The 12,370-nt window shown below is 40.1% G+C and overlaps 1 protein-coding gene and 1 non-coding gene across 2 annotated transcripts in view; one reads left to right on the forward strand and one right to left on the reverse strand.

The window, feature by feature from the left end:
- LOC150093978 (ubiquitin carboxyl-terminal hydrolase 25-like) overlaps window positions 1–12,370 on the forward strand; it is a 551,531-nt gene that overhangs the window by 17,773 nt on the left and 521,388 nt on the right. The window lies entirely within an intron of this gene.
- On the reverse strand, window positions 8,424–8,545 carry LOC150093979 (U6atac minor spliceosomal RNA). Its single transcript, XR_016550363.1, has one exon. It is a non-coding gene; the product is annotated as a U6atac minor spliceosomal RNA (small nuclear RNA).

A 12,370-nucleotide genomic window follows, 5' to 3' on the forward strand; every position in this document is an offset into this window, starting at 1 on the left:
TAGGAACAGGAGCGAATTTTGGTTTTCGATTTCGATGGTGAATCGTAAGCGTTCGTATTGTTTGTTCAGGTGGCTAAGGAATGTGTTTGTTGCCCGTGCAGCCAGATCGCTAACACGTTGTCAACGTATCGAAGCCAGACGGTCGGTCTTAGCATGGCGGAATCAAGAGCCATTTGCTCAAAGGTTTCCATGTAGAAGTTAGTGATTGGGGGTGGGGGGGATAGTGGTGAGCCCATGGCTGTACCTTCTTTCTGTAGGTAAAATTTGTTTTGCCACACGAAGTAACCGGACTGTAGTACGTGGGCAAAGAGGGCCATAATGTCGGGTGGAAATTTGTTTTGTAGTAGGAGAATTGTGTCATTGATGGGGGACGTTAGTAAAAAGGGCAGAAACGTCGAAACTGACTAATAAGTTGTCTTTGTCGAGTGTTATGTTTTTAATTTTGTTTATAAAGTGTTGCGTGATTTTTATGTAGGAGGGGGAATGACCTTCCAACTCCTTGAGTGTTGCCGCTAATTTCTTGGCTAAGTGGTAATTCTGCCTATTCCTTCTGAGATTGGTCAAAGGGGCACATTTTGTTTGTGTATTTTCGGGACCCCATATATTCTGGGGGGGGGCGTAGTGGGGTTTGAGTTTTTTAACTGTGTCTGGTGGCCAAGAAGTGACGGACTTGAGTAGTTTCTCTGTTTTATCCTTTATCCTTTTTGTTGGGTTATAATTTACCATTTTATATGTGTTGTTATTGGCTACTAGTTGATTCATTTGAAGTACGTATGTTGACCTGTCAAGGACAACAGTGGCATTGCCTTTATCAGCTTTCATTATTATTATGTTTTGTTTGGCCAATCACAGGAATCCATCCAATCAGAAGACTTCCTCTCTGATAAACACCAACAATGAACAACAAACAAGGGAGACAAGGAGCGACCAACCACCCGCAAGCAAGAACCATGTGATCAACCTATCAAGCCACACCCTGAACAATGCCAAACTTACGCTACTGAATAAAGGACTTAACTACGCAATAGCACCTAAAAAGGTAAACAAATTGGATTTTATTTACCACATTGAAAGAGGCATCAGGTCCCTACCTAACAATATAGCAGATAAAATACGACTAGAAACTAGTAATGTCCTGAACACTAAGAAAACCACACAGAACAATCTCACAAAAACAGAATTAGCAGCAATTAAGTCATTAAAAGCCAAACAAAACATAATAATAACGAAAGCGGATAAAGGCAATGCCACTGTTGTCCTTGACAGGTCAACATATGTACTTCAAATGAATCAACTAGTAGCCAATAACAACACACATAAAATGGTAAATTATAACCCAACAAAAAGGATAAAGGATAAAACAGAGAAACTACTCAAGTCCGTCACTTCTTGGCCACCAGACACGGTTAAAAAACTCAAACTCCACTACGCCTGCCCCCCCCCCCCCAGAATATATGGGGTCCCGAAACACAAACAAAATGTGCCCCTTCGACCAATCGTAGAAGGAATAGACAGTCCCAATTACCACTTAGCCAAGAAATTAGCAGCAACACTCAAGGAGTTGGTAGGTCATCCCCCCCCCCCCCCCCCACACACACACATAAAAATCACACAATACTTTATAAACAAAATTAAAAACATAACACTCGACAAAGACGACTTATTAGTCAGTTTTGACGTTTCTGCCCTTTTTACTAATGTCCCCATCAATGACACAATTCTCCTACTACAGAACAGATTTCCGCCTGACATTACGGCCCTCTTTGCCCATGTACTACAGTCCGGTTACTTTGTGTGGCAAAACAAATTTTACCTACAGAAAGAAGGTACAGCCATGGGCCCACCACTACCCCCCCCAATCGCTAACTTCTACATGGAAACCTTTGAGCAAAGGGCTCTTGATTCCGCCACATCTGCAATATTACTAATAATCCTTCCTAGCTTTGCATCATCTGCAAACAACTGAATATCCCCTGAATATCAATCCACTGGCAATGTCATTGATATAAAGGTTAAACAATATAGGTCCTAGTACTGAGCCTTGTGGCACCCCACTTGTAACCCTCTGCCTCCTGGAAACTGCTTCACCGTACACAACTCTCTGATACCTATCAGACAGCCAATCCTGAATCCAGTTGACCAATCTGACATCCAGACCCATGTGCTGCAACTTAAATATCAGCTTATCATGTGGCATCCTCTCAAATGTCTTCGCTAAGTCTAAGAAAATTGCAGTATATGCCTTTCCCTCATCTAATGTTCTTGTAACTTTATTATAAAAGGCTAGCATATTGCTAAAACAAGAGCGCCCTTTCACAAATCCATGTTGACTCTAACAGATAACATTACCCTCATCTGCCCAATGCTGTATACGGTCCCTCACTACTTTCTCCAAGATCTTAACTACTGATGACACACAGACTGCCCTATAATTAGACACTTACAGTCTGTTACCATCCTTATGCAATGGCACTGTCTTACCTTCCTTCCATTCCCTGGGCACCTTTCCCACAGCCAGACTTTAATTGAAGAGCCAGGTTAAAGGCACTGTCAGTTCCCTAGCACATTCTCTCAAAACTCATGGTGAAATACCATCCAGTCCCAAAGCTTTACTGACATCCAGAGTACTCAGTATCTGAAACACACTCTTCTCTTGTACTTCTAAACTTCTAAACTTGACCAAAGACTAGAGGCCGTAGATTTGAGAGTCCTGAGAAAGATTAGGGGCATGAACAGATGGCAACAATGGCAATATCATATTAAAAATGAGGATATTAGGAAAGAACTTGACATTGTCAGCATCCAGGAATGCCTTATCATAGCTAATCTCAGGTGGTATGGGCACTTAAACAGAATGGAGAGGAAAGATTAGCAAAACAAGTGTTCTCTGCCAGGTTGGCAGGAAAAAGACCCAGTGGAAGACCAAGATATAGGTGGATTGAAATATAAGATCTGATAATGTTGGAGTCTTGACAGGTAACAGACTGATATGAAGGAAAATTGTAGATAGGAAGTTAGTAATGATGTAATTGCGCATGTAGTACTGTCATATCTTGTACACCCCCTTGAGGGTATATATATATCAGGAATTTGATGATGACATTGAAAACATGAACTGCTTCCTGAATGGAGAACCTAGAGAAGAAATTAAACATTTCAGCTATTTAGACTTTTGCAAACTATTTGGAAATAGACAGTGGAATTAGCAAAGCTGGTGTGGTAAGAAGTCAACCGAAAAATTTATAGTGACTCAGAGAGAGATTATTCAAAACACTAAACTACTGTATACAATACCGCATTCAAACCAGTTTTAACTAATTATTTTATTATTATTATTATTATTACGGGCAGCTCCAAGGAGTCCTTAGACTCATCGAAGGAGGCCCAACATCATGTCAAGAAAAACTATTCAACATTCACACAGTATCTATCATACTTCTCTTTGAACTCATTTACAGTCATGGCACCCACAGCAGCCTCTGGCAGCTTATTCCACCCATTTACCACTCTCCAAGTAAAAAAAACCTAGCTCTACCACCCTTGCTAACCACACTCTTACCAAGTTTCCATAGATGGCTCCTAGTCCTCCCACTACCAGTCCTATTCTCAAAAATATCTTCTGAATTAATCTTATAGAAACCCTTCAGTAATTTGTATGTGTGAATCATATCACCCCTTTTTCGCCTATCAACCAATTTCTGCAGCCCACAAATCTTCAACTTGTTCTCGTAAGGTTCATTCCATAGTTCTGCTATCTTGGTCACTCGTCTCTGGATCCTCTCCCCATCGAGACTGGTGCCCATATCTGGGCACAGTAGTCTAGATGAGGTCTTATTAAGGCTCGATACAGAGGAACAATAACCTGTTTGTCTCTGCTTGTTAAAGTATTTTTCAGCAACCAAGTGATTTGATGAGCTGATTTATCCACTTTTGCAATGTGCCCCCTAAACTTCTACTCCCTATCCACCAACATTCCCAAATCCCTAGCCTCATCAATCTCCTGGAGTGAGTTTCCACCAATGTAATATACTGCTGCTAATCTTTTCACCCCAAAATGCATAACCTTACACTTTGCCACATTAAATTGACATCCATTTTCCTTAGCCCAGTCCTCCAAACTATCCAAATCACCTTGCAAAATTTTGACATCCTGTGCACTCACAATTGCTCTACCCAACTTTGCATCATCAGCAAACAAGTGAACACTTCCTCTCAGATCCTTTCCTATATCGTTAATGAACAAATTGAAAAGTAGTGGGCCAAGAACAGAACCCTGCGGCACACCACTAGTCACAGGCCATCTTTTGGACTCTACTCCTGAATAAACCACCCTCTGATATCTCTCCATCAACCACCCTCCCATCCATCTCACCAACCTTATATCCATCATCATCTGCTCTAGTTTACTGATTAGGGTTCCATGTGGTATCCTGTCAAAGGCCTTGGCAAGGTCCAGTAGAATCACTGTAAACCCGTTACCCTTATCCAGTTCAGCCGTCACTGTGTTATAAAATGTGTGCAAGTTACTGAGGCATGATCTACCCTTCACAAAACCATGTTGTCCCCCATACAGTATCCCATTTTCATCTATCCAATCCTGTATTTTTTTCTTGACTATTTTCTCCAAGACTTGTCAACAATTCCTGATATGCTGATTGGCCGGTAATTTTCAACAGCAGTCTTAGAACCTCCTTTATGCAGTGGAACTATTCCCCCCCCCCCTTTTTTTTTTCCACCCCTTTGGGACTAACCTAGACCCGAGACTCAAATTAAATAAAATTGTCAAAGGCACTGACAATTCTTTAGCCGCTTCTCATACGACACGAGCTGGTATACCATCCTATCCCGCAGATGAATTGATATTGAGGTTTTGTAATAGGCTATTCACCTCCACTTCATTCACCACAATTCCCGTATAAGCTGTTGGTTCTTCCATTTCTGCAATGTCACCACCAGGATGATATACACTTGCAAAGTGCTCACTCAGTAGTTCTACTATATCAACTGATTCGGTTACCTCCCTACCATCGGCATTCTTGAAAATCATTCTGCCATATACATTTTTTCTTTACTTGCAACATATCGAAAAAACTGTTTGGGATTCTCTTTATCCTGCATGGCTAATGTTCTTTCAAAATCCGCTTTTGATTTTCTTGCCACACTTGTTACCCTTCTGGCATGGGCTTTATACCGTTCATGTGCCTGCAGTTAACCTTTCTCCTTAAATTTCCTCCACAGTTGTTTATTTTTTGCAGCTCAAGCTTAATGGTGTTATTCATTCATTTAAACCCTACTTGATTTACTATTCGGACTCTAGGTATACAGTCCGTCATAACCTCCTGCAAATGCTCCTTGACCGCTTCCCATGCCCTATCAACATCCAGACCTTGCAGTTTTACATGCCATGGCTTTGAACCAAGCAATCTCCTAAGCTTGTCATACTTGCCAGCATGGTAATTCCACATGTACCCTCTCTTACTCTAATTTCACACATTTAGCCACTTTCCAGGTCAAGACCCTATGATCACTCTCACCAATAGGTGGCAATATGGTCATATTCATTACAGTCAAATTCTCAGATACTATTACTAGGTCAAGCACCCTCGAACTCCTAGTATTTTCCATTACATGCTGTCTCAGATAGTTATTCCTCAGTAACTGAATAAAATCCAGTTCCTTCCTCATATATGTCCTCTCCTCCTTTCAATCAGTGTTACTATAGTTGAAATCCCTCATAATAATTACCCTCGTTCCACTCGTTTCATCAAATTGGCTATGCATGCTATCTCCACCATCTATTCCATCACCTGGTCTATAACAGCGCCCAATTGTATATTTTGTTCTGCTAGCCTCAATCTCACACCAAATAGCCTGAAATGTGCTCTTTTCTCTATCCTGCAATTCAAATTCTATTCTCCTTGGCTGCACCTCATCAGCTATCATCAATAATACTGCTTCCCCCCCCCCCCCCATTTTATTCTCCCTGTCATTCCTGGACACACTATATCCCTCACATTCAGTCCCACTCGCTATATCATCTTCAGTCAGCCATGTTTCACTAATGCCAATAACCTGTGGTCTGGAAGTGCCAACCAAGGCCAAATATTCTTCCTTCTTGTTCCTAATACTCCTACCATTAGTATACATGAATTGCAGACCTCCAATGGCCTCATTCCTACCTTGATGCTTTATACTAACTATCCCATTCTGATTTGTTGTCCTTATTCGCTCGGGCATATTATACTCATTCATACACTCAACTGCCTCCCTAAGGTTTGCATATCTACTTCCCCCACCCCTTAATAAATCTAGTTTCCCTGAATTTGCACATCCACTACATTCAGCAACACTTTCTCAAGTCTCCTTACACCGTAACCATTCAAATGCAAGCCATCCATCTTATATAGATCCTTTCGCCCATCGAACTTACTCCACACATCCACAAATTCCACACCACTCGTCTTGCATAACCCACGCATAAAGTCATTTGCAATTATGGCCCTCCTTCTAAACTCTTCACTGTCATACTGCGGCAAAAGACTAATCATCCTAACTCTCTCACTCTTTTCTTTTGCTACCTCAAACAATTCATTCAGGTCCTCTATCATTTCAATTTTATCTCCTTTCAAATCATTCGTACCTGCCACAACTATCATTTCTTTCACTCTATTAGGGAGCAAAAGCAAAGAGTGAAGGAAATGATAGTTGCGGCAGGTACGAATGATTTGAAAGGAGACAAAATTAAAATGATAGAGGACCTGAATGAATTGTTTGAGGTAGCAAAAGACTCACTTACGTCCTTAATGGTTGCACCAGATTGGTACAATTTTGTCAAATTCTCTGCTATCACACCTCGTACTAACGAATTTCCATACAGCACTCGCTCCTTCATTTGTTTACATTTGACAATCATACTCTTATTTTGCCTATCATACTTTTTTTTTATTGGCTGGTGCACTCGGTAGACATTTGTGCATATGCTCCAGCTGCTGCTTTGCTCTTTGTATCACTCCGCTCAACAGCACGATCTCACTCATTGCATCTATCTCATCTTTTTTATTATCTGTTAAACCTTTGCTCTGTATTAATACCTTCATTCACACTTTCTACATTCACGCCCTCACAGCTCTCTGGTACAGCCTTGCAATTTCTTATCATATCGCTATTTTCTACATTCTGAAATTTGACAAAAATATCATACTCACGATCCGAAACACACTTTAATTCCTCATTTTCCTTACATTTTCTGCACACATTCATTCTACTATCATCATCCAACCATACTCCAACCCACTCTCCGCAACGCATACATTTTGCAGATAGTACACTGAATAATCTCCTTCATGGCTGTTATTGAACAAAGATGGCGAATCATTATTACTAGCCGCCATTTTTCTTCTTACCGGAGCCATGCGTTATCGTATCTTATCGAATTAATAATTGAAACAACACCAAAATACACAAACAGACACACTAAGATACGAAAAGCATACAAAAACTACGTAATATTCAAGCAAAATTGTCAATGATAACTTAAAATAACACATCTTATCAGGAGCTCTCAACCAATAAAGAACTACAATATTTTGTAGTTCTTTCTCATCTAGATGGGAAAGAACCTTAGAAGATAGAAAAAGTGCCCTAAAAGATAGAAATATAAGATCTGATGTTATTGGAATGTTTGACAGATAACAGGCTAATCTGGAGGAAAATTGTTGATTGGAAGTTAGTATTTATGTAACTTTTCATGTAGTACTATCATAAGATCCTGTGCACCCCATGAGGGTATATGTCAGGAATTTGCTGATGATGTAAGCTTCTAGTACTTCCACCAACTACCCTGATTTTTTTTTTGGCATATAGAGCAAGATAGCATAATGTGATGGATAGAGTGATGCATAGAGTGATGGATGATTGGAATGCATTTTCGGAAAGTGTGGTGAGTGCAGAGATAGTGGTCAAGCTATGATGAGCTGTGTGTGAGAGTGGAATCTCCCATGATGACTGTTGACTCCATGGAGGTCTGATGATGATAAGCTGAATGAACTGCATGTAGTAGTCATTATATATATATATAATTATATAATAATAATTAGAAACAATTGAAATTTAAGACCCTGCATAGTGAAAGACATCCTTCCGTCACAGTCATCATGCATTATTATTATTATTACATGACACCTCCAAGGAGTCCAAAGACTCATCAAAGGAGGGCACCCACTCTACAGCTCTTCGACTCCACCACTCATCCACCAACTACAGCTAACCGTGTCAACTCAACTACACCAACACTATCTATGGTCCATCACCACCACTAGTATTTTTCACTGACAATCACAAACATCCATGCCCATGGCAGGATTTGAACATGCAGCCTTTCGGCTGGGGAGCAGATACAGTAACTACTCAGCCAACTAGGCTGGCAAAAAAATTGGTTAAGTGCCACAAAGTAAGCGGCAGTGCCTTAACCTTATATGTATTAGGCCCAGAGGCCAGTTCATCCTTATCAAGGAGAGTGCTAACCTTCTCTCCTTTCATACAACATGCATGCTAAACAAAGTGAAGTTTATTTAGCATTAATTTAAGTAAAATATCCTAATAGCATATTTTCAAAGTAATTTTGAAATTATTTTTGAGCATTGTGCATGTGCGGCTCCATCTGCCACTTTAGTATGTTTAAAATAATAATAATTGGATGTGCAACCTTATTAAGCAATAGATCCACAGGAAGATAATGTGGAAAGAATATCACGAGAATAACAGTGAGAGGAGTTATGAAATATATAAAACTCAGGTCAGAAAAGTAATGAGTATTGTTCTGAAAGCTAAATCGGAGTATGAAAGCCATGCAAGCTTAAAGGCAATCCAAAAGAATTTTATTGTTATGCCGCAAGAATGAATGTGAAAGAATAACTTTATTGAATGCAGATGTTACTCTACTGTCTGAAGCTAATGAGATTGTTCAATTAACATGGTGTATTAACGTGGTGCACAGTGCTACTGCTACATTGGATGAAGAGTTAGAGGTTCATGAAAATGAGGTTGAAGAGCTGTTGCATAGCCTGGAAAAGAATTTATCAGTAGGGGCAAATAGAATATCAGCCCGATTGCTAAAGGAATGTTCATCTGAATTGGCTAGGCCTTTCGCATGTTTGTATAACTTGAATCTCAGCTCAGGAATGATACTATAGGAATGGAAGGAATGTAGGATAGCTCCATTGTACAAGGGTGGTGTCTAACTACCGACCTATGAATATCTCTTGTGTGGTAGTAAAGATTTTAGAGAAGTTGGTAAGAACTTGCATACAGAAATGGGTAGACAAACAAGCTATACTCTGCAAGGAACTGAAGGAAGGTCATGTTTCAGCAATTTGCTCATATTTTATTGTTATTATTATTATATGGGTATCTCCATGGAGTCAGAAGACTCATTGCAGGAGATCCCAAACTATCAAAACAATATCTATGATACCTCTTCTTGAACTTATTCACAGGCAGAGCACTCACAACTGAGTCAGGCAATGCATTCCATTCATTCACCACTCTCCAAGCAAAAAATCTAGTTCTCACACCCTTGTTAACCACACTTTTCTTTAATATATAATTTTATATAATGTTATATAACATTTTATAACAATGAATAAAGGGTATACACTATGATAATGTTGGATTTTTCTATGGCATTTGATAGGATACCATACACTGTTGCATAAAGAAGAGTTACAAAGATTATATCCAGAAGATGGGATTTAGATTACGAGGACAGATTGCGAGTATGTGGATTGCAGACTCCGGTTAACAGGAGAAAAAGTGCTGATATGATAGATTTCTATAAACTTTTGAGTGGGTATTATAGGATGGTGTCTGATGAAATTTTCCATTATATGGAAGGTGGGGAGAGAACACGAGGGCATCCATGGAATTTAAGTTTGTTCACAGTCAAGAAAAGGGTAAGAGCCAGGTTTTTCTCTCACAGAGTAGTGAGTGAGTGGAATAGTTTGCCTTTAGGGGTAATGAGTGCATCTAGTGTGAATGAACTAAAGGGAAGGTATGACAGCTGGTTTGAGTGATTTATAGCTTCCCTCGATGAGTCTGACTCTTTGGAGGTCTCAGTAATAATAATAATAATTTTGATAATAAGTATCATTAACCCTTTCTGCCCTAGTGATTCCAATTGGAATCACTAAACTCTCTTGGCTTTCATAGCCCATATTACGTGGCGAATGATTCCAATTGGTATCGTATGTTGTAGTTCCATTTCTTTAATATAATAACAGGTATGTATTATATTTATAAATCTTACCAGTATCGGCTTTGATGACTTAGTAGAATAATATGCATATATTGGATTATAGGCTCAGAAGTTGAATATTTGCTACCAGAATATAATGATTCCATATGGAATCAGTCGATCAGAATTCCTATCCTGAAATGTATTTTTCATCAAAATACTTCATACTCTTGTGCATTTTTAGACCTAAAGACAAAATAAATAGAAAGAAAATATTTTTCACTTGGAAAAAAAAATTCATGTCAGAAAGGGTTAATTATATCATAATTATCATATAATAATTATATCATAATTATCATAATATCCTAATTATCATAATTTCGTCTTATGCAGCCATTGAAGGAGGCAAGCTAACCTCAATAGGTGCCGGTCCCAAGCCCGGATAAATGCGAGGGTTGATGTCAGGAAGGGCATCCGGTCGGAAAACTTCAATGCCAGCTCAAACTATGATATGAGTCAAAGAGAAAATGATATAAGGGCTAGGGCATACCCCTTAAGCGACGCGCAGCCACATCGCCCTACAGCTGCAAGAAGTGGACGAGGGTTACTGCATCAAGGACGGGTGCGGTTAAAGAAGCGAGCCCAGCAGGTGGAGAGGATGTTGCGAGTGGGAACACTGAATGTTGGAAGCATGACTGGAAGGGGAAGAGAGGTGGCAGACATGATGAGGAAGAGGAAGTTGGACATTTTGTGTGTGCAGGAGACAAGGTGGAAGGGGGGAAAGGCAAAGGAACTGGGAGATGGATATAAGTTGTTCTACTCTGGAGCGAATAACGAGGGAAGAAATGGTGTAGGAATTGTGGTGTGTGGCAGAATGAAGGATGAAGTACTGGAAGTGGGTAGAAGGAACGACAGGATCATGCGAATGAAATTGGGTCTTGGAGAAGAGCGGGTGGTCGTATTATGTGTATATGCTCTGCAAGTTGGCTGTACAGCAGAGGAGAAAGATGAGTTCTGGAACGTGTTAGATGAAGAAATGAGGGAATTTGAAGAAAATGAGATGGTGATTGTCGGAGGAGACTTGAACGGACGTGGATTTTGCAGTAGTGTTTGATCTGGCAGTTGTGAACTTGTTTTTCTACAAGAGGAAAGAACATTTCATAACATTTAGGAGTGGTAACATCAGTTCACAAATTGACTACATTTTGACTAGAAGAAAACATCTTAAGGTTGTGACAAATTGTAAAGTAATTCCAACAGATCAAGTAGCACAGCAACACTGACTGCTGTGCGCAGACTTTAAAATAAGATCAAAGATAGGAACCTCTGGATGCCATGGGATGAAGACAATTAAGTGGTTTTGCTTAAAAGAGGAGAGTGTGAGGAATCGTTTTAGGGAGAGAGTGTTAGAGAGGATTTCGGATGGACTGGAAAGTGTACAAGATTGGTGGAAACATAATTCAAAAGTAATCCTGAGCTGTGCAATCGAGGTGCTTGGTGAGACATCTGGAAAGATTAGAGAGCAGAAGGAGGGTTGGTGGTGGAATAATAATGTACAAGTGGCAGTGACAGGTAAGAGGAAGCAAAGCAGAAGTAGGATGAGTCAAGAGTGGAAGAGGACAGAGAGGTGTACAGAGAGAGAAAGGAAGAAGCCAAGAGAGTTGTGGCACAGGCGAAGGCCATGGCATATCAAGATCTGTATGATCAATTAGAAACAAAGGAAGGACAGAGAAAAATTTACCAACTAACGAAATGTAGAAATAAAGCAGCTAAGGACATCTTACATGTGAGGCAGATCAAAGACGCTGAAGAAAGAGTATTATGGAGGGATGTGGACATAAGAAACAGATGGAAAATATACTTTGAGGGACTTTTGAATGAGGAAAATGCAAGGACTCACAGAGGAGATGGGCAGCCTTCTGAGGGGATGGTGCAGAACAGTAGAGTGGAAGTGACGAGGCCATGAAGAGGATGAGGAATGGAAAATCGGTGGGCCCCGACAGAATTCCAGTGGAGGCATGGAAGGCACTGGGGGAGGGAATTGACTTGCTGTGGGACCTGTTCATGAAAGTTTGCCAACAGGAAAATATACCCGAGGAATGGAGGGAGAGTACTCTTGTCCCCATCTACAAGGGTAAA

Source organism: Typopeltis vanoorti, chromosome 23 (genome assembly GCF_054136105.1).
Source record: "Typopeltis vanoorti isolate ZY-2024b chromosome 23, IOZ_Tvanoo_1.0, whole genome shotgun sequence".
Lineage (NCBI taxonomy): Eukaryota > Metazoa > Arthropoda > Arachnida > Uropygi > Thelyphonidae > Typopeltis > Typopeltis vanoorti.